Source organism: Coffea arabica, chromosome 10e (genome assembly GCF_036785885.1).
Source record: "Coffea arabica cultivar ET-39 chromosome 10e, Coffea Arabica ET-39 HiFi, whole genome shotgun sequence".
Lineage (NCBI taxonomy): Eukaryota > Viridiplantae > Streptophyta > Magnoliopsida > Gentianales > Rubiaceae > Coffea > Coffea arabica.
The window spans coordinates 14,706,251-14,734,119 of record NC_092328.1 but is presented as its reverse complement, the minus strand read 5'-3'; positions in this window follow the sequence as shown (position 1 = coordinate 14,734,119).

Genomic DNA, 27,869 nt, shown 5'->3' with positions numbered 1-27,869 from the left:
AAATGTCGCCATGTGAAATGTAGCTGTGATTTACAATGAATGGGGGTTCAGTACCAGGGAATTGGTACTTCCATTGTACAACTGCAGAGATGTTGCCCAAAGGCAACCGTTGCGCTATGATGTTAAATCTACTTCGTGAACGGGAGGATGGATACAAGAGGGAGAGAGGAAGAAAGGAGACGAATAAAGAGTGAGAGAGCGAGAGAGACCAAAAGAGAAGGGACACGGCTATGGCAGTGGCAGTGTATGGTGGCGATGGTGGTGGTGACAAAGAGAAGAAAGGGGAGGAACGAGATGAAGAAAAGAGGACACAGAAATAGGAAGAAATTAGACAGAGAATGAGCGAGAGAGAGATGAGGAGGAGGGTGGTGGTAGGACGGAGAAGAAAGAAGATGAAGAAGATCGAAGAGGCATAAAGTCGAAACACGGAGAAGGACAAGGAAAGAGAGGGAGAGACAGAAAGAGAGAAAGAGATGGGGTGGCGGTGGCGATGGGTGGTGGCTGGGGTGCTTTTGGAGGGGGAAGAAATTGGAGGGAAAAAGAGCAGAGGGAAAGATGAAGAAAGAACGGGGAGAGAGAAACAAACAGAGAGAGAGAGGGAGATGTGCAGAGAGAGAAAGAGACAGACGGAGAGGGTTGCAATTGGGGTGGGAGTGGCAGTGGCTGTGGGTGTTGGGTGGTGGCAGGCACAAGAAATGTTGAGATGGACTAAATAAAAGGAAGGAATGACAGAGAAAAGAGAGCAGCATGAAAAAGGAAGAAAGAATGGAAAGAAAGAGACAGATAGAGAGACAGAGACAGAGAGATACCATTGCAGACAGAGAGAGACGGAGAGAGAGGAGAAGGGGGTGGCAGTGGGAGTGGCGGAGGTTCAAATTCATTATAAAATATCTGAAACAAATGTTAAATTCTTAAAAATTTCCAAAGTTGTACCGTAAATGGTGCTTTAGGGCTTTCCTCCGTTATAAGAACAGAGTTCTCGTTTTCCGTTAAAGACATACATTTAACGGAAATTCTATAAATAATATAGCAGCAGACTGTGTGTTGATAAAACACCAACTTTATATGCCTTTCTTGCATTATAACAATTGAGCACCCATTTTCCCAAAATTAATTGTATTTATCGGATCACCAAAAAAGTTAATCCGTTTCACTGTAAAACACCAGTTATGTATGGCTTTCTGCCTTCATAACAACAGAGTACCCATTTTCTCATAAACTAATTTTTGGTTAACAGAAAAAAAAAAAACAAACCCATTTTTGATAAAACACAAGCTCTATATGGCCCCATAAATTATAAGAAGAAAGTATACCCATTATCCCTACAAAAAAATCAATTGTCGACAAAAAAAAAACAAAACCTATGTTTTGCATCAAACAACAGTTCTATATGATTTTCCTCCATTATAAGAACAGAGTACTCGATTGACATATATACAAATTTATTCTTCAGATAAATTTAAATTAAACCCGTTTTGCACTAAAACACTAGTTCTTTATGACTTTGCTCCAATATAAGAACAGAGTACCCAATTTGATTTCGGGCCAAAATTACTTTATGACATGAATTTAAATTAAACACGTTTTGTAATAAAGGCCTACCTCTTTATGCCTTTCCTCCATTACAAGAAAACAACACCCAATTTGCTGAAATAAAACTTCATTTATAGCCTACATTTATATTAAACCCATTTTGCAATAAAACACCAGTTCTTGATGGCTTTTCTCCATTATAAGAACAAAGTACCATTTTACTTTCGGGCCAGAAGTACTTTATGACATAAATTTAATTTGAACCCGTTTTTCACTAAAACATCAACTCTTTATGCCTTTCCTCCATTATAAGGACAGAGTAATCAATTTTTTAAAATAAAAATTAATTTATCGGCTATATTAAAATTATACCCGTTTTGCAATAAAACACTAACTTTTTATGGTTTGCCTCCATTGTAAGAACAAAGTGCCTATTTTGCTTTGGGGTGAAAATTACTTTATGGCATAAATTTGAATTGAACCCGTTTTCCACTAAAAGACTAACGTTTTATGGCTTTCCTCCATTATAAGAATAGAGTACCCATTTTACTTTGGGGCGAAAATTACTTTATGGCATAAATTTAAATAGAACCCGTTTTCCACTAAAACACTAGCTCTATATGGCTTTCCTCTATTATAAGAACAGAATACCCAATTGACATATATACAAATTTATTTTTCGGATAAATTGTTGCTTAAACCCGTTTTGCACTAAAACACCAGCTCTTTATACCTTTCTTCCACTATAAGGACAGATTACTCAATTTTTCAAAATAAAAATTAATTTATCGGCTACATTAAAATTATACCCGTTTTGCAATAAAACACCAACTTTTTATGGTTTGCCTCCACTGTAAGAACAGAGTGCCCATTTTGCTTTCCGGTGAAAATTACTTAATGGCATAAATTTAAATTGAACCTGTTTTGCACTAACAGACCAGCGCTTTAAGGTTTTTCCTCTATTATAAGAACAAAGTATCCATGTTGCTTTAGGGCGAAAATTACTTTATGGCATAAATTTAAATAGAACCCGTTTTCCACTAAAGCACCAACTCTATATGACTTTCCTCCATTATAAGAACAGCGTATCTAATTGACATATAAACAAATTTATTCTTCGGATAAATTGTTGCTTAAACCCGTTTTGCACTAAAACACCAGTTTTTTATGATTTTTCTCCATTATAAGAATAAAGTACCCATTTTGCTTTTGGCCCAAAATTACTTTATGGCATGAATTTAAATTAAACACGTTTTTCAATAAAGGCTCAACTCTTTATGGCTTTTCTCCATTACAAGAACAAAGTATCCAATTTGCTGAAATACAAATTAATTCATCGGCTACATTTAAATTAAACCCGTTTTGCAATAAAACACCAGTTTTTTATGGCTTTTCTCCATTATAAGAATAAAATACCCATTTTGCTTTTGCGCCAAAATTACTTTATGGCATAAATTTAAATTGAACCCATTTTTCACTAAAACCCCAACTCTTTATACCTTTCCTCCATTATAAGGACAGAGTATTCAATTTTTCGAAATAAAAATTAATTTATCGGTTACATTAAAATTATACCCGTTTTGCAATAAAATACCAACTCTTTATGCCTTGCCTCCATTGTAAGAACAAAGTACCCATTTTGCTTTCCAGCGAAAATTACTTTATGGCATAAATTTAAATTGAACCCGTTTTCCACTAAAAGACCAGCGCTTTATGGTTTTCCTTCATTGTAAGAACAGAATATCCATTTTGCTTTGGGACGAAAATTACTTTATGGCATAAATTTAAATAGAACCTGTTTTCCACTAAAGCACCAGTTCTATATGGCTTTCCTCCATTATAAAAATAGAGTACCCAATTGACATATATACAAATTTATTTTTCGGATAAATTGTTGCTTAAACCCGTTTTGCATTAAAACACCAACTCTTTATGGCTTTCCTCCATTATAAGAACAGAGTACTCATTTTGCTTTCGGCCCAAAATTACTTTATGGCATGAATTTAAATTAAACACGTTTTCCAATAAAGGCCCAACTCTTTATGGCTTTCCTCCATTACAAGAATAAAGTATCCAATTTGCTGAAATACAAATTAATTCATTGACTACATTTAAATTAAACCCGTTTTGTAATAAAACACTAGTTCTTTATGACTTTCCTCCATTATAAGAACAGAGTACCCATTTTGCTTTCGCGCCAAAATTACTTTATGACATAAATTTAAATTGAACCCGTTTTTCACTAAAACACCAGTTCTTTACGCCTTTCTTCCATTACAAGGACAAAGTACTCAATATCCCGAAATAAAAATTAATTTATCGGCTACATTAAAATTATACCAGCTTTGCAATAAAACACCAGCTCTTTATGACTTTCCATCATTATAAGAACAGAGTACCCATTTTGCTTTCGGGCCAAAATTGTATTATGCTATGAATTTAAATTAAACCTGTTTTCCAATAAAGGCCCAATTCTTTATGACTTTCCTCCATTATAACAACAGAGTACCCATTTTGCTTTGGGGCAAAAATTACTTTATGGCATAAATTTAAATAGAACTCGTTTTTCACTAAAACACCAACTTTATATGGCTTTCCTCCATTATAAGAATAGAGTACCCAATTAACATATATACAAATTTATTCTTCGGATAAATTGTTGCTTAAACCCGTTTTGCACTAAAATACCAACTCTTTATGGTTTTTCTCCATTGTAAGAACATAGTACCCATTTTGCTTTCGGCCCAAAATTACTTTATGGCATGAATTTAAATTAAACACGTTTTTCAATAAAGGCCCAACTCTTTATGATTTTCCTCCATTACAAAAACAAAGTACCCAATTTGCTGAAATAAAAATTAATTTATCGGCTACATTTAAATTTAACCTGTTTTGTAATAAAACATCAGTTCTTTATGATTTTTCTCCATTATAAGAACAGAATATGAACGGAAACATAAATAAAAAGTATTTGTCGAGAGAAAAAAAAGTAACTGTTTTTCATGTCTATGGCTCCATAAAAATCCAGCTTTTTATGCCTATCTTGCATTAATTTAACAAAGTACCCACTACCCCAGAAACTAATTCAGTTATAGGATAAATTAAGCTGAAGGCCTATTTTCCAATACAAAGCCTACTCTTTATGGGTTTCGCAATAAGAATTACGCCCGTCTAACTGCGTGTTTTTGCCCTCCAACAAAAAAGGTTTACTACCTCCAAAATTTTTAAAAAAAATTGGAAAGCAGCAGAGTGAAACGGAAAACTTTTGAATCCCGTCCTGGCCCCTACTCTGCCACCACCAGTCACGCCTTGGTAAACGTCCCCCCGCCGAATTTTTCCTTCTTCTCGTAAGTTCTGCCACCAGGTTTAATTTGCCACAATTTCATTCATGTGTGATTTAATTTGGATTGTATTTGTTTGCGTTTGACTGGTGGCAGGTGGCTCGTGCTTCAGGCTTCACGTTCGGGTCGTCTATGCAAAACTGAAGCTTACGTATCTTAAGGTATTATTCATTATTCTCTAGATAGAATTCTATCTACTTTTTTGAAAATTTCCTTTTGTCTACTTTTGTGTGATTTAGAGTTATTTTTTGGGTAATTATTTTGTGTCGGTGATTTGGGTTTACATACTCAAAAATGAACATGTATGGTGGATGTAGATTTCATATTATTTGGGGAGTTTTACAGACCCTTCACGCCACTATATGCATGACATTAAAATGAGTGTTGGATATAAAACAAAAGTTATGAACCCTTACATTATTTGCAAAAGTATAATTCCGTAATTGATGGGCCAAGATGTAAGTGGATTAAAATCATGGGTATCGTATGTAGAAACAAATGTAGCATTGTGTTGTTTTAAAAACTGAGTGGTAGAGGGTGCTTTTACAGGCTCAAGTAAATAAAAACCCTGTACAACATGGATTTAACTTTTTTAAATTTACAAATGAAGATAAGATCAATCCAAAATACCCGTAACCCTCCCAAAAGAAGTGGAAGAAAACATTGATAGTTTAGTTGTTACGCTCACTGTGATTACAATGGCAAATACAAAAATTATACAATATATGAATGTTTAGAATTTCTGACAAAGTGTGGATATTTATAAACTTGCCTGCAAAGATGTAGGATACAGGTTTGTGACTATCCCGTACTTTTAAAGAGTGTGTAGCTTTTGGCCTTCTCTACTTTCCTGTAATTGCAAAGATGGGGCCAGAGTGGTACTATGTTTGAAGATAAATTTAATGCAACTGCTGAGAATGATAGTTGACTGTCGCTACTTAGGTGCTTGTTGAGGTTTTAACCTACAGTGGTGACAAGTATTGGGTAAGTGGTTTCATATTACGGAGTTTTTTTTTCTGTTGGGTTTAATCAGCTTATTCAGGTAATCATCTAGGTCTTGGATATCATTTACTGTTTGGTTGTCATTGCTCGGTTGTAGTCCTAATATCTGTACATGACAGGATTGTGGTAGGTGTCTTTTGTACTTAAGAAAATTACACAAGTTTTATTGATCACTTTATCAATATTTTCAATTGTATGCACTTTGCATTTGTGCCTTAGGTTGGAAAAATTGTTATTTGTATGCGTGATGTATTATAGCTCAAATGAATGTGGAATTCAATTAACACGGCGTTGCGAAATTCTTTATGGCGTTGGGGTTGGTTTGTGGGGGAACATTAAACTCCATCTTCTACGATTTATAATTCCCAAGGCATTTCTGTTTTTCGTGATGGTAGCTTGATAAACGGTTTATGATTGATAAATGGCCATGTTTTTTGATGCTGTTTGCTTGTTTTCCCCAAGAGTTAAAGCAGGAACAACTGATTTAACTCTTTAAGGTTATTCCCCAAACCAAATTTCCCATCCAAACAGTGCCGTTAAAAATCAGCTGTTTATGGGTTTCCCCCATTACAATACCAGCGTACCCATTTTTCCATAAACAATTTTGTTTATCAGATCACATAAGATTAATATATGTTGGATTTTGAAACACCAGCCCTTCGTTACATTCGTCCATTACAACAACAGAGTACCAATTTTTTCATAAATTAATTTATTCATTCATGCAGAAAAAAAACTCTCTGTCTCTCTGTCTATTGTCCCGTACAAAGCCAGCTCTTTATCGCTCGCGCCTATTATTTTGTGAAGACGTACGAATTTTCCCAATGTCACCAAATTTTGTTGTAGGATAAAATAAACTTAACCCAGTTTGCACTACAAAGCTTGCTCTTTATGGCCTTTCGAATAAGATTTTATTCCAAATCGCGTATTTTTCCCCTCCCTTACAAACGTTGTGTTCCTTGAAATTTACAAAAGAAGACAGCAGAAGAGTTAACCTGAAATGAATCCCATCCAAACCCGTCGAAGTCCGTTAAATTCTTTCCGTTTAAGAAGCAACTGTTTGGTTGACATAGAGCGTTTCACTTTGTGTAAACCATAAAAAGACCTGCTTTTTGTTCGCACAGACTGTGAAATACGGAGTTTAAGTTTTCCCCCTTACGAGTATTTGACCAGTTTGTGACCCTTTGCTTTCGAACAGCAGACCGCAAATCACGTCACCATCATGCTGTGGTTCTGTGCTGCTGATATAACTGAACAATTCATATCCCATCTAAAACTGAGGTTGGCGCTATTATGGACAGTTGTTTGCATCTTCTAGTCTCTCCAGGCATGTCGGTTGAGGTAGAAGCACTGGCTTCCAAGTGTATTGATATTAAGTCTTATCTTCATTCCCAACATTTGATTAATTTGCTGTCCATTAATGATAAGTGTTACAATGGGTTGGTTAGAGAATTTTATGCGAATTGCAGTGCAAATAAGGACAAGTCAGTAGTGCGTTCTGAGGTTAGGAATGTACATATTGAGGTGTCTACTGAGGTTCTATGTGCAGAGTTTGGTCTGGTTGACACTGGCTATAGTGTTGATTATAAAATGATTAGTACAAAGAATGTTGATAAGGTGGCTATGGCGGGGTATAGTGAGACAGAGCTTCTAGGAGAAATTCTGCAAAATGATGACAACATTAGGCGTGAAATGGGTAAAAAGCCAAAGTTTTATGCGCCTGACATAAAAGTTTTGCTCAGACTTTTGCATCTTATAATCAGCCATAATATTGTGCCTAAAGCCGGAAGTATCACTTCCATTAGTGCACTAGAGAGAATAATTTTATGGCATTTGTTGGAGGAAAAATCACTGAACATTGCCAAATTGATGATTGCCACAATGTTCAACAAGATTAGGAAGATTAGGAGCAGGGACAATAAGAAAACCCATCTCCCATTCGGTATCTTTCTGACCAGGATATTTAGGCACTTTAACGTCCCTTTTTATGGTGAGCATGTTGACAAAGGATTTTACAGTCATAAAATGGGATTTCGTACTTCAAGAAAATGGCAGTGAAAACAGAAAGACAGGGCTGGATGTGGAAGAAATTTAAACCTGCTGATGCTGTCATTGGAGAGACTGGGGAACAGAACAAGAAAATTGAAGCAGTCAACGAATTGGTTGAGATGGAGAAGTGTGCTGGGGTTGAGAAGGTGCCGGTATTCGGAGAAAACAAAGACGTTGAAGATGTTGTTATACTTTCACAACATACCAGACTTGGGGGAAGTGTATGTTAACATAAGCTCTTTTGTCATCTTATTGTTTATTTATGCCAAGTAACCAAAGTGCATAATCTAATTGTTTTATTCGTAGGTTAAAAATATGGTGAAAGAAATTTTTAAAAAGATTGGTGCCGTGCAGCTGAAAGAGACCACATTTGAGGCATTGCCATTTCTAAAAGATGTAAGAGATGTTCGTTATATTTTCTTCACTGATTTGTATATAAACTAATATCTTTATTGAGCAGTGGCATCCAGAAGGATCTGGTGTAGTAGACGAGGACGTGAAAGAAGCTGTAGCCCTCCATCTTACAGAAATCGCTCCTGAAATGTTGGCCAAGTCTAGTTCCTTTAATCAGTTCCTTTAATGTTGGCCAAGTCTAGTTCCTTTAATCAGTTCCTTTAATGTTGGCCAAGTCTAGTTCCTTTAATCAGTTGAAATATGTGACTTCCATCTTATTTTGATGATCTTGAACTTCATTGTCCATAGTTGTGTGAGTGTACTAGATAAGCAACATATATTTGATATTAGAAAAGAACAATTGGAGCAAATGTTGCATGATGAGTAATGTCTGAATGACAAAGTTAAGTTTTGCACTCTTCTCAACAGTAATAGCTCCTTCTTCGTTTTCGTGTATTGGCCTTTTATTGATACTGTGCATTTGTTCCATTGTTTTAAGGTTGTGACACAGTACCTTCATTTACTCCAGAGAGAGTACCAATAATTTTTTTTCTTCAATCCTTTGTTTTGGGTACGTTGTAATACTTTTGATTTTTTTTTTTTATTTTTTGCTTGCAAAATTTATAGCTATGTCTTGCTTTTCATGCACTTCATTGCAGTTGAAATACGTATTAGATTATTCATGCATATCTCCCATAACCAAAAAGACTTTTGTTGATGAAACCAATCTGCAAACTATGAAAAATCTTGAAAAGGTATACACATTTTTTCACTCTCATTGCTTTGTCCCGCTCAACTTTAGGGGTGAAAATATTACATTCATGGCTGATCAGCCTAATATTGCATAGCTTTTACCAAATTGGATATTGCTTATTGTGTGATATGTGCAGATTTTTTCCCCATCATTTATTCCAAACATTGGTTTGTCATGATTACACATGTCAAGGAAAAAGAAGTGTACATAGTTGATTCTATGGACAATGTGAACACATTCTACCAGGGCATAATGCAATCTGTGGTGCGTACTCTGCAAACTTGTTGCTTAGCCTAATAAGAAAGAATGCCAGATTTACAATGGCAGGGTCTTTGTTACTTTTGTAAGAATGGATTTTGGGGAAATTTTTTAAGGATGGACCCTGGACATTTTGCATTGTATATCACAAACTAAAACAGACAGATGCGACAAGTTGTGGCGTTTTCACTTTGAAGTTCATGCAATGTTGGGCAATGGGGTGTCGACCGAAACCAGTAAGTGCACAGATGAATGATTTCTGTCTAGCAGACTAACTGTATTGCTTTCCTATACTTACATCTGTATGTACAGCTTAATGTTGTCATTGATAGAAATTTTATTTCCTGGGAGATTGCATTGGGGAAATTGGCAAACCCCATCAATTACGCTGCTTTTCTGAAAGCAAATAAACAGGCAAATGAGGTTGATGGCAGAGGAGATTTGCAGGAAGTTAGTAGCAAAGATGTGGAGCATGTGGAGACAAGACAAGGTACCCTACATATCTCAGTATTGTAATTTACTGGTGAACGTTAAGGCTATATGTCATTTAAAATTCATTGTCAAATGGCATTATTGGTACCAACACTACTTGTTTAAAGGTGCCAAAAAAAACTGTATGTTCCTCTTTTTCAATACATCTGTTGCTGACCAAGGAGATTGAAAATTGTTTTTGTAGTCTTCCAAACCAACACATTGAATGGGTGCTGCTTTGCAAATTGTTTGTGTCCACTGTGCATCCATTTTCCTTGCACTTTCCAAATTATCTTGCTTGATTTCACATGTCCAGGCCATATTAGATTTCACAGGCAATACATCTAACACATCTAATGCTTTGTGTAATAAATTTTTTTCAGCGGAAAGTACAGGACTTTGTTCAAGCATACCTCAAGGTCCTTGTAATAAGGATTCAAATAAGAAACTTCTTATTTTGGATTTGAATGGAGTGCTTATGGCCAGTGCATTATCTCGGAGGAACAGAAATCGTGACTTTAACTTTAGACCCCATTACTTTGAATTTTTACAAGTCTACTTCTCATATTTTGCTGTGACATTTTGGTAATCAAAACTAAGGTATACGTTAATGTATATTCCAAATTAACTTATTCGTACATTACGGCTTGTTTTTATTTAAAAACTAGTTCTGTGAATGGCATTTTTTTGCAGGCATAATATTGTACCAGTGTTGGAAAGTATATCAACACCAATGAAACAAAGTTTTGAACATAAACTGATTTTTGTCTGGGTGAGACTTCTTTCCTATTCAATACGATTTTCACAGTCAGTCGCTTAGTACCATTTGTGATAATGTGCAATTGGGGTACTACTATATTTTGTAGGATTAATCTCGTTGCATTGTGACGGAAACCAAACTTAGGGAAAATCCGGAGAAAAAGGTCATGTTCAAGGAACTAAAAACTGTTTGGGGAGATTATAAGTCATACGACAGCTCTAACACAATATTAGTTGATGATTCCCCGTATAAATCATTCCTTAATTCTGTAAGCATACCAACTCAAATTTCCTTATGTGATGTATGCTTGTATTCCCGTTTAGATGATGCTCTAACTTTTTGTATTTCTGAATTGTTTAGCCGTACAATGCCATCTTCCCCACCAGTTATACATCTTCCAATGTACAAGACAATTATTTAGGTCAGATGTCACGGCCCCACCTCCCCCTAAGGCGAACCAGAGGGTTCGGCGGGCCGCCTGCCCGGCTCTCGCCGGGACTCAGTCGTTCACTACAGTCCTCAATTAAAAACAAGATACAATCTCAAATATAAATCAAAGGTCCCAAAACTTTACATATCAAAAGCGAAGCGTCCACGCTTCCGCAGCGCCACTCTGATCCTTGATCACAATTAGTATACAGGAGGAAGTTCAAACTAGACTATTACACATCCAATCAATTCTAAACGTTCAATACAATCCCAATATGAACCATTACACAAAAGGAAATCCAAATTCAATCCATACATGAGATAATCCACGAATAAACACTACAAGCCCTTCCTTCGCCTTGAGCCCTGTGGAGGGGAATAAAATATTTTTGGGGTGAGCTAGAAGCTCAGCGAGTAACCAGTAAAATCAGTAATCAAATCGGTTTAACCATAGTTCATTTCAATGATGTTCAATTCAAATCAAATGATAAGTCCAGAAACAATTTCAACATTTACAAAATATTAAATATGGAGTATCAATAATTGAAGAAACATGTACAATGGAAGGCGATAGTAACATTCGTGAAAAGGATACATTCGTTCTCCTGTCATTTCATTGCATTTGGTTTCATTCGTGCATTCATTCACCCCGTCCCTGGCTTTTGGCCAGGCTCCACCAACCTACAAGGTAATACTCGAGTATACCGAAACGTTCACCCAAGTTCCTAGTCGCCCGACCGAGTCCGCTTCTGGCTCGAGACGACCGGTAACAAGGGGTAATGGCCAGTTCAGCCCAAAAGGCTTACATTCATGCGCAAGTAGCATTTAATCATTAATCATTGAAAATTTCATATTTATTTAGGTCGAGTGCGATAAAGTACACACTCGCCTAGAAAACTCGTTTTAACAATCATTGAAAGCAAAATCAATAATAACAAGACACTGATATGCAAGCACGCATGATATGTAAGAAAACAGTTCCAAAATTAAATTTGGAAACAGTTCAAAAGTAAATAATGCAAGAAACGGTTCATAAATAATTTTAGAAATAGTTTGAGGTCACTCACCTCAATGGCTCAGAAATCATCCATCATATAACATTGCCTTGCTCAAACCCAAGTCTTAGATCACAAACTCAATGCAATCAAGTCCTTTCAAAGTTCGGACAGCACTTCCCCTGAATTTGCTTACTTTTCCAGCCATCATGGCTTCATTATATCCTCAGCCAGTCCCAAAGGTACACACACAACAACAAGTTCATCCAATAGGCATTCAGCAAGCTCCAAGTAGTACTAGTACAAGTCAAGTTAGGGAAAAGTCCGGAAATGAAAGTTTAGCTCAAACCAGAAAAATAGTTTTGACGTCATTTTGCGGTAATGGTACCAAAGGCGCTACGATTGTCGGATGAGGGTGTAAGACCCACCATCTTGAAGTTAAAAGACAGGGTTACAACAATGTAGAAGGCCACTCAGTCCAAATCCTAGCACAACTAGGTCAAATATACAAAATACCAAACCAGAACCGTAATTGCAGGTTTGCAAATCACACTATGCTGTAATCAGTACAACTCAGTCTATACAGGTCCAAATGCATAAATTCCAAAGGCATATGGTAGCTAGTACATCAAGATACATTTCATCAGAAGACCTCAACAACCAAATCCAAAGCAATTCCAGTCAAAACAGACGATTACAGGCGCAGTTCGCACATTCTGATCAACCCAGAACAGCAATAGTAAAATCGATATATCTCATTCTACACTACTCCAATTGCCCTGAAATTTTACAGGCACCTCAAAAACATCAATACCTACAACTTTCATGTTTTAAGCAAAGGCCAATTCGGCCTCTAACCATATGATCCAAAACCGGACAGAAAGGGGGTTATGAAACCCTAACTTTTCACAAATTCCTTCCAAACCCAAAATTGGTTGCAATTACCAATCATTTACATCCACTAGAGTCATAACCCCTCATTACCAACCATCATAGATAACCACAACCTCATGATCACATTAAACCAGAAAATTCATCAATAAAATAAAAACTTCACCAATTCATCTCAAACCAAGAAACAAACCACAAATTTCAGCACTTTAGCCACCACTAGGCACAAATTAAGCATCATTAAGTGTAGGAGGAAGTTCAATCACCACTTACCTAGTAAACAAGAGAAAAGGAGTTGTAGAACACCTTAGCTTCCTTGAACACTTCCACAAAATCACTTACTAGCACCAAATGGAGGGATTTTATGGAGTAGAAACAATTGTAAGCAATTGGTTTGGATGATTTGAGCTAGTTGGAAGCTTAAAATTGGAGAAGTTTTCTTTCTTCTTGAGCTTAAGGTGGCCGGCCAACATGGAGAAAGAAAGAGTGAATTTTTAGTCAATTTTTGAGATATTTAATCCAAGGGTAAGAAAGGTCAAAAAGGTGAATAGTTGTCTTAGGCTTCAACCACTCACAAGGTGACACTTGTCACTCATTCAATGCATTCCTATCCCTTTCTTTTCCTCTCACATCAATCACTTCACCTCCTCTACTAATCTCTTAATACCCGATAAATTTTAACCAGTATCCGAAACTCAACCTAAATGGCCGAATTTTTCCAAACTTTTCGCACTAGTGGGGCCCACGTCCATTATATATCCGTAATTTCTCAAAAACTCTCCAATGCTTGAAAAAGTATCTAAAAACTATAATTACTCACAAAATTCACCAAGAAAATTTTCCTAAGCCAGAAAATGCAGAAAACATGCCATGAAAGGGGAAAAACCCTAGAAAAATATTAGGGGAATTTACGGGTTCTCACACTCATACTTTTCGGGGCGTCACATCAGAAACATTTTTGTTGGCTTTGTAATTTCTATTATTACAGTAACCTGAAATTGTTCAACAACCCTGAAAACATATATTTGTAGATGCTGAGGGAGCGTTTGTACAGTACTTGAAGAAATTGGCCGATGTAGATAATGTACAAGAATTCATCAAACAAAACGCTTTTGGCCAATCACCCATAACAGAAGGCCGTGACGATTGGAACTTTTACAGTGATGTTGTTTCCAACCTTGGATTGCTTAATCCACCATAGGAATTGAAGCGAAAATGGGAAGCCCCGAAGAGATATACTCCTGAGGTATGCATGGGGTACATGTTTATGAATATGTTTGCAAAGTTAGAGCATAATCTGTATATTTAAAAATTGCGTTTGTCTTCTGCTCGGAGCAAGCTAAAAAGGAAAATGTGAAAGCAAGAGGAGGATCAGGATCTGGACCTATCATTCTGAGGATGCTTCACCAAACATATGGGACAGCAGAAAAGCTTTGTTCTGAAGGCTAAGACAAGCAACACTGGTGTGCTTGAATCGGACACTTGGTGCGGGAACTCATGTTCAGATTTTTGGTACTACTTTCTTCCCTTAGGTCTGCCTTGTTTACAAACTGCTTTGGGCTGAGTCTATTGATGAATGGTATTCAAATCTTCACATTCAATATTGTTTACGTATGGAAGTTTCCAAATGCAGATGGAAAAAAAATATTGGAAGACAGCAAAAGAGAAAGGGAATTTCCTTCTTAGACCACAAGTTAGTTGTCGGTTATGTATTTATTGGTTTAAGGTTATAGACAGAAGAAGCTCAAAACTCAGTTAAAACACTTGGTTACGTCTGCACTTTTCTGGATTGTTCTTTTAAGACTCCGTCGTACTCACTCCAACATTTTTGCTATTGTTGTGGCTCTTGAGTTTATTCCCAAATATGTTGTATGCTTCAATTGTCCACTGTATCTTTTAGGATTGTGCCTTTTATTGCTTATGTATTTGGGCTGCAATTGTTTTACTCCAGCCTTATAAGTTCAAATGTTGTATGTTTTCCGTGTCAGCATATTCTTTTTGTTTCTTAGCATCTTTTTTTGTCTAAGACAATCGTAAATGCCAGTCACTCCATCTGTCCATCTGGTGCTTCTGTCGGATAGATGCAATACTGAGAATGTAGAACCTGTTCAGAAATGGAAGTCTGTATGAACTCTATTGCTTTAGCTAATCCATTGGTTTAATATGTGATTGGATAGGAAAAATTAGTTGCCGGCAGACGAAGTGAAGATGTTGGAGTCAAAGACGGGAATGTCTCTGCTGGTGACAACCTTGGATAACTTGCAGTACAAAAGACACCTTTCTTGATGGATTAGTGGAACAAAATTTGGGAGATGTTACTGCAGGGATCCATGCAGCTGGCGCACATAGGGCTCATGATGCAAATGGTTTGCCTGAACAGGTAACTCCTAGTTGAACTTCTGATAAACAAGTTGTTGTTTCTGCTTCTGAGTTGAGGCGGGAAGGTTGTCTCGCATGAAGAAAGCAATCTGTATTATTAAATTCATATTGGAACTGGTGAAACTTCATAGGAAGTTCCTGGCGTGGCCCTAGCTCTGCTTTGATTGCAAAGGCGAAGCGCTCAGTTTATTTATGAACAGAGTATACAAATCTTGAAGTTGGAGCCTGTATTCTATGATTCCTCTCGTTTTACTGCTTTTGAACAGTGAACAGTCTCCCAAATTTGTACAGAGAACTGTGATGGTATAATTGATAAATGTTGTAAAGCAGCACTAATGGTGCTATTGGAGTTGGTTTGTGTTTCCATTCAATTTCATCCAAAAAATTTTAGAATAAATCACCTTATTGTTTTTGTTATTCACTGAAAGGTTTAGATAGCTCTAAACAATGACTAAATTCATATGAAGCTAGCTCTTGTTCGCCACGTCCAAAGCATCATATTGTACAGTCAACCGAACATATATTTTTTTTGTCGCACCAGGCCTGATAAAAATATGAAATTTGTTGGGCTGTAAGTCATACATCTTTTGCTGTACACGGTTGATTCTCTGCTTATCATCACGGATTAAACTATGAAAACATTGAAAGTATCATGGCAAATTTAACCTTTGTCACGGCAAATTCAGTACATAAAGGATATTTGAAAAAGTGTTGATGGTATGCTTTTACAAAATCATGCGCATAAAAAGCTGGTACGTTTAATTCGATTCAGAAAACTCATAAAGAACTGGTATTTCATGTCGAAGGAAGGGAGAGAGACGTAGGGGTTTGGAGTGTGTGGTTGGGTGGACATGATTTTAAAGATTAAGCAAGGGAAATTTTAAATTTAATGACGATTATACAAGTTTCAAAATAAAAAAAATAAATTTTAAATTATTTTTTGGGATAATTTCTTATAACAAATCGTGGTCGCCTACTGTAAACCATGACTTTTGTGATAACTCGAGAAAATCTTGAATAGACTTAGCCATTATTACCCTTATTTTGTCATTTGAAATATTATAGATAACAAATAATTGGTCAAATTCAATGACTAAATTTAATTATTCTTGAAATTGAGAATTTAGAAATATCCTAGAATGATGTCAAAAAAAAAATCAATTAAAATTAAAATATTATATGTAACAAATGAATGGGTAAATTAAATGCCTAATTGAATTCCTATTGAATTGAAAATTTAGGAAAAAAATGATATAATAAATAAATAAAATAAAAGCAAAATGATAGAATGGTGTAAAAAGAAACATATATATGAATCAAATAAACATATGATATGCATATTATAATTTGAGCCATTTGAATATATTATATAGTTGAAAAAGTTACATGATTAATTAATTTCCCTTAAAGCTAAATGTGTGGAAATCACTAGATCGATATAAACAAAATCTTTCAAGGTACATACAAATTAGAATAAATGAAATTTGGAGTTAATGTGTGAGATAATAAAATTTTGGACTCATGGCAAACAAATAAACCAAAGTTAAAAGACCATTTTAACCCTAAAGCTTGAGCAATTAACCATGCAACCGAGAGGATCACCTTCTGGAATGAAATCGAAAGAAAAATAAGAGTTGGTAGGTGGAAGAACCGAGGGAAGCATCTTATATGTTCTTGTCTGCCACTTCCCACCGAAAAGAAATAACCTTGAGCCATGGTTAGAATTACCATGCAGCCAACCGGATACCTGAATTGTAGAAGTAGAAGCTGAGTGGAGAACTTTGATTTTATCAACCACCGACTGAAGAGGAAGTTGAGTGATAAGCTTCTCTGGAGTTAATGACAGAGAGAGAAAAGTGAGGACTTAGTTCATTCTCTTGCCTCACTTCAAGACCAACCAAGAGAGTGAGAGAGAGAGAGCTCTGAATTTTTTTTCTGAGGCAGCAACAACCGAGAGAGAAAACAGAGCAACCGAACAGCTTTCCCATTTCTACATTCTTTAACCGACCAAAACTGAGAGCCAAGTGAGTGATAAAAGGAGAAGGATAGCCTGCAACACCATATATCAGCTACATCAGTGAGGGGAAAAGGATAGCTGGTGCAAGAGTTGGAGGAACCAGAGCCGAGAGAGTAGAGCAATCTGTCATTATCGAGCTTTAGGAAAAAAAAAGGGGTAAGAATCTACCATAACCTTCTGCTTATTTCGTACAGATGAGAATATATACAAGATGCATGTTAGTTTTAGCAAAAAACAATAAGTTTAACCGAGGAGAAATCTGATAAAGGAGAGAAAAATTGGAGCTGGACAGAAATGGAGGGAACCGAGAGTTGTTGTTGAGTTGCAGCTCCTAAATAAAATAAATTTTCTGTAATAACCTTTTGGTCATTCAGTACACTAGAATATTAAGGTTGCATGCTGGATTTTAGCTAAGAAAAACTAAATTTTGTTGAGGGAAAACTCTGGTTTAGAGATTGGTTACCAGTTGGAATACACTTAGCTTCATCCGAGAGAAAGGAGTTGGTTTTGCAGCTTAATAATCGAAAGTATGGACCAAATTTCTTCTAGAAACTCAAGCTGTATATTTACTTCCTTGTGTTGTCTGAGAAACTAGAGCAGAATTGATTACTTGAGTAAGAAATTTTGCAAGACATAGTTGGAAGTTTCTGCTAAGTTGGCCGAAGGAGGAAAGATGAAAATTTTCCAGTTTTCTCCATAGAGTTTGGTTACAGGGTCTTGTCTTGTGGTTCAAACACCTTCTAACACATTAATTCCAACATGCATGGTGAATTTTTAGCTGAAGAAAACTGTTAAGAAAGCCGAGAGGGAGAAATAAACTTAGGATCAGTTTTTTTTCTTTCAAACTCCACTTTGTAAACTTTCACATCTGATATTTAAAGCCACTCGGTAGTTTAATACTTGTATTTGGCATGATAAGCTGGAGTTAAAACTGAAGAAATTGTGGAGAAAATGTTGCATATTAAACTGCTACACGGCTAGAAGTTTTACTTGTTCAATACCATAGCTGATGACAGATTTTGTGCGTGGCTTCTTGGTGGAAATACTTACTGAACTTGTGTGTTATTTGCTCTAGTTTAGTTAGTTAGAATGTATATTAAGTACTTGGTGTTTTAAGCAAGTAAACCGTGGAGCTTTGTTGAATGTTTTGAATTGATATTGCTGGAAATTTTCTTGACGGCCAAAACAGTGAAGAGTTGAGCTTTCCTTGAAGTTTTCAAAAAATTCTGAGTTAGTTTGTTGTAATTATATATATACACACACAAACACACACATATATATATATATAACAGTTTATAGCATCTTGACCTTATTTTGAATACTTTAAAGAATATAAAACTTGAAGGGCTAGTGAAGTGGAACAAATAGGAATAACATGCAAACTAAAGTTTGGTTTAGTCTAAAAAGGGAAGAAATAAAAGTTCCACCAGCTTTAATTTTTAACATTAGAATGAAATGATTTAATCTTAGCTCAAATATTTTATAAGATCTTAAAATTTATTTATGTACATTAACCTTGTTTTAGAGCTACCGAACCTAATGGATTTTGAAGTAATATGGCTGAATTATGTTGAATGGTTGAATTGGTAATGAGATGAAGACTTATATACTGTTTTAGAAACTCTAAAGTAATTTGTTATAGCCGTTGTGACGACCCCACTTCTCCCAAGGGCGAACCCAAGGGTATCGGCGGGCCGCCTGCCTAGCTCGCGCCAGGATTCAAAACTTAAAGCAATAAAACGAGATAGATCACAAGAGCACTATACACAATATATACAATCCCAAAAAAAAACTTCAGGAGTCTCGAGTCAAACCACTCTAATACACTATAACCACCACCAGCAGAAGATAGACCCTAAGAAGGGTTCTTATATAAACCACCAAAACAAGATAGACCCTAAGAAGGGTTCAACTATTACAAGCCAATCTAACTATACTAGTATACGAGCCAAAAGTCCCCGCGTCGGCCCCTGCTAAGGAAAACAAAAGGAATGGGGTAAGCTATATGCTTAGTAAGTAAACAGGGGCGAAAGCATAAATTCACGTAGCAACAATTACACAATAAGAGTAAAGCAAAAGTAGAAAAGTAACATCACATAATAAGGATACGGGTGGCTCCAAAGCCAATTCATGTGCCATGTATGATCTCCTGCCGACACTCCGTCGACCGCAAAAATAGTCCGTAGAACTTCACTTGTACACCCACCGACACCTTATCACCCTCACTGGCCAGTCACCTCACAAACTTGCCCGGGCGAACGAAATCACAAACTTGAGCTTGAGTCACAAGCTCGGGTCACAAACTTGGTCACCTTCTCGGTGAACCGAATTCACAAAATTGGTTCATAACATGAACCCACAAACTTGGTCACCTTCTCGGTGAACCGGATTCACAAAATTGGTTCATAACATGAACCCACAAACTTGGTCACCTTCTCGGTGAACCGGATTCACAAAATTGGTTCATAACATGAACCCAGAAACTTGGTCACCTTCTCGGTGAACCGGATTCACAAAATTGGTTCATAACATGAACCTACAAACTTGGTGACCTCAGACTAAGTTGGACTGCCTTCGACCAAGCCCTTACCGGCTCGAATAGTCCAACCAGGTCAAGAGTTCGCCCCAAACTCACAAACTTCACAAAATTATTCAAAATCACAAACTTTGCAAACTTTACAAACTTTATTCGAAAGTCGCCCCGAGCCACAAGCTCAAGGGTTTTGGTTCCAAAAGGTTCATATACATATGCCAAGTATAATTATACAATCAAATTAGGGTTTAGGTCGAGTGCGATAAAGTACACCCTCGCCTAAGTGCCCTTTTCACATATCTCAAACACATAGCAAAGAAAACACACCAAACTGGCCTGAATACTTACTCAGAAACTGAAATAGCAAAAGTACGAAGTCGGATCGAAATGAACAGCTAGTAGTGGGCCCCACCAGTTCCGCCCAGCTCACCACCGTCTGAAATAGAAGATTGTGTCACATAATATCGCAAACGGCTACTATCGTGCCTAAAACAAGCAAAACGGCAACCCAAATTCGGAACGGAAATTGGTCATCAGGACCAAAACAGATTTCTGGTCATTTTCACGGGCAGGCCTTGTTTGCTCGGCTATATCTCAGGTTTTATAAATCCGATTCATGAAATTCCAAGGGCGTTAGAAAGCTCTGATATAGGGCTATAAGTTTGGTGTTTTGGTCGCAAGCCCAAACAGCTTGTAACTCAGTCAAATGTGAAGCCAAAGTTCCAGCCATAAACTTTCCAAAAAACGTACCAGAATCACAAACCGTATTTGACCTCAATATGCGGTAATGGCACCAAATTCACTATGGTTATCGGATGGGGGTGTAAGACCCACCGTTTCGAATCTATGAAACAGGGCTACAACAATGTAGAAGGCCACTCAGTCCAAATCCTAGCACAACTAGGTCAAATATGCAAAATACGAAACCAGAATTACCAAAACAGGTTTGCAAAACACACAAAACTGTAATACGTCAATCCCAGCCTACACAGGTCCAAATGCCGAAATTCCAAAAGCATAAGTTAGCTAAGACATCCAGCTACATTTCCTCAGAAGATACCAACTTCAAAATCCAAACCAATTCCAGTCAAAACAGGCAATTACTATCGCAGTTCGGACATTCTGTGCACCAAAAACAGCAACAGTAAAAACGGCATAACTCACTCTACACTAGTCCAATTGCCCTGAAATTATGCAGGCACACTAAACTCATCAATACCTACAACTTTCATGTTTTGAGCAAAGTCCAATTCGGCCTCTAGCTATGACCTAAAATTTCGGACAGAATAGGGGTTCAAGAACCCTAACTTTTCACATTTCATTCCAATTCCAAAATTGGTTGCATTTAACAACAATCCACACCTACTAGAGCCAAAGCCCCTTATTACCAACCATCATACTAGTCCAAAACATCAAAATCATATGAAACCAGAAAATTCATCATAAAATGGAAAACTTCACCAAAACTCTTCAAATCAAGAAATAAATCACATTTTCCAACACTCAAGCCACTTCTAAGCATAATATAACCATCATTAGGTGTAGGGGAAAGGTTGAAGCATCACTCACCTAATAACAAGAGAGAGGAAGATGATGGACACCTTAGCTCTTCCAAAAAGCTTCAATAAACCAACCAATATCACCAAAAGGAAAGATTATATGGAGTAAAACTAACTTAAACTCTTGATTTGGTGGATTTTGGTCCGATTGGAAGCTTGAAAGTTGAAGAATTTCCTTCTTCTTTGAGAGAGAAAGGGCCGGCCAACACAAGGAAGAAAATGGTGATTTTTGAGCAATTTTTGGATATTTAATCTTTGGGTCAAAAAAGTCAAGAAAGTGAATAGTAATTCTTAAGTCTTCTCCAATGAAATGGTGACACTTGTCACCACCATTAATGCATTCCTATCCTTTCTTTTCTCTCTCACATCAATCATATCTCACTCTCTACTTATCTCTTAACACCCGATAAATTTTACACAGTATCCGGAATTTAACCTAATTGGCCGAATTTTTCCGAACTTTTCGCACTTGTGGGTCCCACGTCCGTTATATATTCTTAATTTTCTAAAAACTCTCCAATACTAGGAAAATCATTTTAAAACTATTTTTGCTCATAAACTTTATCTGGGGAATTTTTCTAATCAAGAAAATGTAGAAAAGGCGGGTTTTCAATCTTAACCGGAACTTAGGGTTTAAATCTTAATCCCTACTTAGGGTTTTCGAAATACTCCCAAAACCAAACGTTACCGCCCATTTAATGAATATCTTGACGTAGAACGAACTGGGGCCTCACAGCCGTATTCATGAAATGACTTCTAATCGCTTAAAATTGGCTTTCTTAGTAATTCAAAGACTATAAATTGTGAGAGGTGAAGGTTGTGGATTAAGTTAATTTACAAATAACTTAAAGTTTAGTTGAAAAAGGGGGTGGAGTTTCTATAAGCCATAATTAATATTGGATTGAGAAAGTATATTGGACTGAATGAGTATACAAGTTAAACTTGAAGATAGGTATGTTTCATGGTTTGAAAATGATAAAGTTAATAAGTTTTGAAAATAAAAGGGAAAAAAGAATATTAAGAATGTTAAATTTATATATTAAGGTCAAATTTGATTTTGATAGTTTAAATAATAAAGTAAGAAATGATTGTTTGATGCCAAGAGCTAATGATTGATGAAGCTCTTGGCCATTTGAGTAATCTTTACAAGAGTTAAATTTTTGGTGGAATTGATTAAGAGATTTGGCCGAAATGCTCTTGGAAAGCCATGACTTGTGGTTTGGAATTGTTTTGACGTCTTAGACTTCTTTTGTTTAATTTTGATTAGAATTGAACTTGCTGCGACCTAGGGCTAATGATTGACGAAACCCTAGTGAAATTGATGTTGGAATTGTGATTTTTGCTATATTGGCAAATTGGAATATAATGTGCAAATGAATAGGAATCGTGAAGTCCGTTTTGGTCCTTTGAACTCGAGTCACTTTTAAACCAAACTTTGTTGAAATATTTTGTCCTAGTATCAAGTTATAGAAATTGAGTATAGTACGATAATGCTAAAATTCAGGTGTCGAGACTTTTTAAAACCTTGCTAACTAGTTAATTATTTCCTTTGCTTAAACTAGCTTTATTACTTTTAGGAATTAATTGCACTAACTTTCAAACTCTAAATTTTTCATAAAATTGTCCCTGACTAGTTGTGTTAGAGGAAAACTGTCAAAAACACGATATTTCAATAACTTTAAATGAAAAGGTTTAGAAAACTTGTTCGGCAAGAAAACTTATTTGAAGTAGATTAGTTCTAGTTGCACCTCTAGAAAGAAATGTATCTTTAAAGAAACCATACGAAATATTTTATCACTTTTACTAGTTTTAATTTTAAGAGAATTGTTGATTTATTTCGAGGAAATAAACTAGTTATATAGCAGATAATCTTTTATATATAAATCAAGAACTTGTATAGTAAAACTTATAGTTTTAAAACTTGGTCTTTTAGGGTTTAGCGAGGACGTGGATTTCGATTCTCAGCTTGACTTTTGAGCTTGACTTTTGGTGAGTGTCCGTGCTTGTTCTATGACTAAAGTGTTAAAGTGCTTTCTTGACTTGTTATGTGATAATTGGAAAGTGGTTTTCCTGAACCATCGAAGTGGCAGTGTGTACTTTATCGCACTAACCTTTCGAGTGGCGACTTGCTTGAAATGTTTTCTCGAATATCTTGCAATTGTTGACTGGAGCGTGGACTCGTCAACTAATCTACCAGGTAGGGGAATGTACCACACCTTAGGGTGGGAGGGCTTTCTATCCTGACTTGGTAAAAATGTGTTGTGACGTCGTTGGGTGAATCCCTCGACTAGTTTATAATTGTGACGTCGTTGGGTGAATCCCTCGACTAGTTTACAAAAAGGTATACTCGAGTAATACCAAACTCTCTCGTGTGAAGGACGGGCCCGGTGGGAGTAAGTTGATTGGAGCGTGTTAAGAAATAAAAAAAAAAAAGAATCTACATGGACTTTAGATAGTGAGAGTTGACGGAGGGTCGACTGCGATTAATTTTGATCAAGTTCGTGGAAAATGGCTCCTGAGAGCCCTGTATCCTACCCTGTGTTGTTATACGCTTTCCTACTTGTTGAATTTTAGTTTGGAGTTATTATTTGCTACTTGTTTTTATATGATTGCATGTTTGGGGCACCACTGAGTTTTAGCTCACCCCACGTTACTTGTTTTCCTGAACAGGTTCTAGCATTTGAGAGACCTGAAGTCTGCCTTTACCTTTTATGAATGTTGTTTTGAATCAGACAATGTATCTTTCGTCTTGGGTTGCCACTTGAAGTTGGAAAAGTGCAAACCCTGAGTTGTTATTTGACTTGTATGAGTGTATTTGGGTTTATGATTTCACTTTGTGGTTTGTAATGTATAAATGTGGTTATGTTTTAATCTGATTGGAGATGTACGTAAGGGGTGGATGTTCAGTTATCCAATGGTAATGTTATCTCTGAAGTTAATGTGTTCTTAGTATTTTGGTCGTTTTAAGGATTGGCTTGTTCGGGTGACGAATTTTGTAATGGTTTAAGTTATACGTCGGAAGGGTTTAGCCAATTTTCTTGCGTGAGTCCTGGCGAGAGTTGGGCAGGCGACCCGCCAACCCGCTGGTTCGCCTTAGGGAGAAGTGGAGCCGTCACAACTTTCCCATAAAAAATCAAATCTTTATGGCTTCCTTTCGTCATAAGCAAAAAGTACCCATTTTGCTTAAATAAAATTTTTTTAAAAATTTTTAAAATGACATATTTTGGCCATGGTTTTCACACGATAAAAATCAATTTTTTATGGCTTTCCTCCATTCTAAAACAAAGTGTACTCATTTTGGAGTAAAAAATAGATGTATTGATGGATAAAATTCAAAATAAAACCCTTTTCGAATAAAGCACCAGCCCATTTATCGCTTTCCTCCATTACAACAAAAGTGTACCCACTTTGGACTAAAAAATAGATTTATTTATCGGATAAAATTTAAAAAAATATTTTTGCAACAAAACACCAACTCTTAATGGTTTTCCTCCATTATAGCAAAATAGTACCCATTTTGGGGGCGAAAAACAAATTTGTTGTAATGGAGGAAAAAAATGGTGTTTTGCAATAAAACACCAACTCTTTATGACTAGCCTCTATCATAACAAAGAATTGTACCCATCTTGGAGGCCAAAAACAAATTTGTTTTTGGGAAAAAGATGGTGTTTTTCAATAAAGCACCAGCAAATTTATGACTTTCCCCAAATACAACAAAAGTGTACCCACTTTGGAGGAAAAAATAGATTTATTTATCGGATAAATAAATCTGTACTGTTTTTCTAACACAACACCAGCTCTTTACGGCTTTCCTCCATTACAGCAAAATAGTACCCATTTTGAGGGCGAAAAACAAATTTGTTGTAATGGAGGAAAAAAATGGTGTTTTCCAATAAAGCACCAGCAAATTTATGGCTTTCCTTCATTACAACAAAAGTGTACCCATTTTGGAGCAAAAAACATATTCACTAGTCAGATAAAATTACAGAAAAATGGTGTTTTCGAATAAAATACCAACTCTTTATGGCTTTCCTCCATTATAACAAAAAAGTTCCCTTGTTTTTGGAGGCCAAAAATAATTTTTTTTAAACAAAATATTTGTATTTTCCAATAAAGCACCAGCAAATTTATAGCTTTCTTGCCATTCCAACAAAAGTGTATCCATTTTGGAACAAAAAACATATTCACTTATCGGATAAAATTACAAAAAAAATGGTATTTTCGAATAAAACACCAGCTCTTTATGGCTTTTCTCCATTATAACAAAAAAGTTCCCTTGTTTTTGGAGGCCAAAAATAATTTTTTTTAAACAAAATATTTGTATTTTCCAATAAAGCACCAGCAAATTTATAGCTTTCTTGCCATTCCAACAAAAGTGTATCCATTTTGGAACAAAAAACATATTCATTTATCGGATAAAATTATAAAAAATGGTATTTTCGAATAAAACACCAGCTCTTTATGGCTTTTCTCCATTATAACAAAAGAGTATATTTGTTATTGGAGGCCAAAAAAAAAATATTTTTTTTAGAAAAAAAATATTTGTGTTTTCCAATAAAGCACCAACAAATTTATATCTTTCCTGCCATTCCAACGAAAGTGTACCCATTTTGGAGCAAAAAACATATTCACTTATCGGATAAAATTACAAAAAAAAAATGGTGTTTTCGAATAAAATACCAACTCTTTATGGTTTTCCTCCATTATAACAAAAGAGTTCCCTTGTTTTTGGAGGTCAAAAACAAATTTTTTTTTTTAGAAATTTATATTTGTGTTTTCCAATAAAACACCAGCAAATTTATAACTTTCCTGCCATTCCAACAAAAGTGTACTTATTTTGGAGCAAAAAACATATTCACTTATCGGATAAAATTACAAAAGAATGCTGTTTTCGAATAAAACACCAGCTCTTTATGGCTTTCCTCCATTATAACAAAAGAGTTCCTTTGTTTTTGGAGGCCAAAAACAATTTTTTTTCCAATAAAGCACCAGCAAATTTATAACTTTCCTTCTATTCCAACAAAAGTGTACCCATTTTGGAGCAAAAAACATATTCACTTATCGGATAAAATTACAAAAAAAATAGTGTTTTGCAATAAAATACCAACTCTTTATGACTAGCCTCTATTATAACAAATAATTTTACCCATTTTTTAGGCGAAAAACAAATTTGTTTTTAGAAAAAAAAATGGTGTTTTCCAATAAAGCACCATCTCTTTATGGCTTTCCTGCATTACAATAAATGTGTACCCATTTTGGAGGAAAAAACAGATTTACTTATCGAATACAATTTAAAAAATTGGTGTTTTCTAGCAAAACACCAACTCTTTCTGGGTTTCCTCCACTATAGCAAAATACTACCCATTTTGGAGGCGAACAACAAATTTGTTTATTGCATAAAATAAAAATCAAACCCATTTACCAGTAAAGCACCAGCAAATTTATGATTTTCCTCCATTACAACAAAAGTGTACTCATTGTGGAGGAAAAAATAGATTTATTTATCGGCTACATTTTTTAAAAAGGGTGTTTTCCAATAACACACCTGCTTTTTATGGCTATCCTCCATTATAGCAAATTAGTGCCCATTTCCGAGCCAAAAATAACTTTTAATTCGGATATAATAAAAATAAACCCTTTCTCCAATACAACACCAACTCTTTATGCCTTTTACCTATTAATAATTTAGTCATCAGATAATATCAGAGTAAAGGCTGAATATGTGGGTTTAACATGTTATACCCATTTTCCCATAAATTTTTTATTAATTTTGCAGGGTAACGTATGCTTACTAATTTATCAGATAAAAGCAGATCAAATGGCCAATTATACTATTATACCCGTTTTTCATTTATTCTTCATACAAATGCCACCAATTTACAGTTTTGCTGCATGAAGTGCCTAATTTACGATAACATGCCTGTTCTTTATGCACTACTCCAACATATGAACAAACCACCCGCTCTTTATGGGTGATTTACTTTTACATATTTAATTGACGTTAAATGTATAATCCACCCATTTACCTTTCATAAATGCAGGATACCAATGGATAACAGTTAAAACAAATTCACACATAACAATAATACAATTAAAAATAAAATTATAGTTAAATAACAACATAATTTGAATTATAATTATATAATTGTTTTGGCAACATTATAATCACAATATTATGGCCAACACAAAAAAGCCTGCCGCTTACATACGTGCATTGCTTCTTCAGTTGTTTTGCGCTGATAGCACTCGCACAACAACCACTTAAAGACATTACCTCCCAAAATATTGTTCACCCACTGCCATTAATATATAAGTTGCATTACATTACTGTTCCCCCTATATACAGTGCTAGATTAACCAAAATCTCGCGATTCATATTGGTGGCTCGGGAAGTGCAACACGAAGAAGATGATCGAACCCCGGCATGCCTTGCAGCACCACTACTCTCATTGCTGCGTTGCATCCGGAAAGGAACATGTTAACGGCTATCTTGAACCTCTCCTGG